At 36.7% G+C, this 2,708-nt stretch overlaps 1 non-coding gene across 1 annotated transcript; it reads right to left on the minus strand.

Moving 5' to 3' along the window:
- Positions 1 to 454: 454 nt before the first annotated feature.
- Positions 455 to 527, minus strand: TRNAV-UAC (transfer RNA valine (anticodon UAC)). The gene has a single exon. It is a non-coding gene; the product is annotated as a tRNA-Val (tRNA).
- Positions 528 to 2,708: the final 2,181 nt, after the last annotated feature.

The raw sequence follows: 2,708 nt of genomic DNA on the forward strand, positions 1-2,708 counted from the left end.
TATTTATGGGAACTATATATTTTGAAACAAATAGGATTTTTATAATATGGGATTATGTTTTCTGCTAAAATGGTCAATAAAAAAGAAACCCAAAATCGTAGTTCTCTTTGTGATGGAAGCCAAAATGTATTGTCATTTGGCAACGAAACCAAGAATTTCACATATTACAAGTCGAAAGGAAATTACTTCAACACCAAAAACAGATTGGTTTCACTGGGGATTGAACCCAGGAACTTCTGCGTGTGAAGCAGACGTGATGACCACTACACTATGAAACCTTTGAAATCCTGCAAAGTAATGGCAATTAGAGACGAGTTTTGACCGCCAGGGGAAAAAAAACAAATTCGTAGCTCTGTTGGTGATGGAAGCTAAAACATCCCGTTATTCGGCAACAAAGCCAAGAACTTAATATACTGCAGGTTGATAGGGGATTATTTCAACACCAAGAACACATGGGTTTCACTGGGGATTGAACCCAGGACCATCTGCGTGTAAAGCAGACGTGATTTCCACTACACTATGAAACCTTTGAAAGCCTGCAAAGTAATGGCAATTAGAGACGAGTTTTGACCGCCAGGGAAAAAAAAAACAAATTCGTAGCTCTGTTGGGGATGGAAGCCAAAACATCCCATCATTCGGCAACAAAGCCAAGAACTTCATATATTGTAGTTTAATTGAGCATTATTTCAACACCAAGAACAGATTGGTTTTACAGGGGATTGAACGCAGGACCTTCTGCGTGTTAAACAGACGTGATGACCACTACTCTGTGAAACCTGATGGAAAGTTACTGTGTATTGGCTAGCAGAGCAGAATTGTGACTGACGGGGCCTTTTTATTGCTGAAGGAAAGTATTTTTGGTTAATGAAACATTTACAATTTTTATTACATATTTTACCAGTTTTATTCCTACAAAGGGATTTTGCTTAAAAGGAAGTTTACATTGAATGTGTTACTTTTTTCCACATAGTTTAGTTGTTTGCTTTTGTATTTAAAGGAACTATATATTTTGAAACAAACAGGAATTTTATAATATGGGATTATGTTTTCTGCTAAAATGGTCAATAAAAAAGAAACCCAAAATCGTAGTTCTCTTGGTGAGGGAAGCCAAAATATATTATCAGTTGGCAACAAAACCAAGAAGTTCATATATTACAGGTTGATAGCAAATTACTTCAACAGCGAAAACGGCTTGTTTTTACTGGGGATTGAACCCAGAACTTTCTGCATGTGAAGTAGACGTCATGACCACTCCACTATGAAACCTGTGAAATCCTTCAAAGTAATGGCATTTAGAGACGAGTTTTGACAGCCAGGGGAAAAAAAAAAATAATTTGTAGTTCTGTTTGTGATGGAAGCCAAAACATACCGTCATTCGGCAACAATGCCGAAAACTTCATATATTGTAGTTGGATAGCTTATTATTTCAACACTAAAAACAGATTGGTTTCACTGGGGATTTAACCCAGAATCTTCTGCGTGTTAAGCAGACGTGATGACCACTACATTATGAAACCTGACGAAAAGTTACTGTGTATTGGCTAGCAGAGCAGAATTGTGACTGTTGGGGCCTTTTTATTGCTGAAGGAAAGTATTTTTGGTTAATGAAACATTTACAATTATTACATATTTTACCAGTTTTATTCCTAGAAAGGGATTTTGCTTAAATTGAAGTTTATATTGAATGTGTTACTTTTTTCTCCATAGTTTGGTCTTTTGCTTTTGTATTTATGGGAACTATATATTTTGAAACAAATAGGATTTTTATAATATGGGATTATGTTTTCTGCTAAAATGGTCAATAAAAAAGAAACTCAAAATCGTAGTTCTCTTTGTGATGGAAGCCAAAATGTATTGTCATTTGGCAACGAAACCAAGAATTTCACATATTACAAGTCGATAGGAAATTACTTCAACACCAAAATCAGATTGGTTTCACTGGGGATTGAACCCAGGACCTTCTGCGTGTGAAGCAGACGTGATGACCTCTACACTATGAAACCTTTAAAATCCTGCAAAGTAATGGCAATTAGAGACGAGTTTTGACCGCCAGGGGAAAAAAAACAAATTCGTAGCTCTGTTGGTGATGGAAGCTAAAACATCCCGTTATTCGGCAACAAAGCCAAGAACTTTATATACTGCAGGTTGATAGGGGATTATTTCAACACCAAGAACACATGGGTTTCACTGGGGATTGAATCCAGGACCTTCTGCGTGTAAAGCAGACGTGATTTCCACTACACTATGAAACCTTTGAAAGCCTGCAACGTAATGGCAATTAGAGACGAGTTTTGACCGCCAGGGAAAAAAAAACAAACAAATTCGTAGCTCTGTTGGGGATGGAAGCCAAAACATTCCATCAATCGGCAACAAAGCCAAGCACTTCATACATTGTAGTTTATTTGAGTATTATTTCAACACCAAGAACAGATTGGTTTTACTGGGGAATGAACGCAGGACCTTCTGCATGTTAAGCAGACGTGATGACCACTACTCTATGAAACCTGATGGAAAGTTACTGTGTATTGGCTAGCAGAGCAGAATTGTGACTGACGGGGCCTTTTTATTGCTGAAGGAAAGTATTTTTGGTTAATGAAACATTTTCAATTTTTATTACATATTGTACCAGTTTTATTCCTACAAAGTGATTTTGCTTAAAAGGAAGTTTACATTGAATGTGTTACTTTTTTCCACATAGTTTAGTTGTT

Source organism: Anomaloglossus baeobatrachus, chromosome 2, assembly GCF_048569485.1.
Source record: "Anomaloglossus baeobatrachus isolate aAnoBae1 chromosome 2, aAnoBae1.hap1, whole genome shotgun sequence".
NCBI lineage: Eukaryota > Metazoa > Chordata > Amphibia > Anura > Aromobatidae > Anomaloglossus > Anomaloglossus baeobatrachus.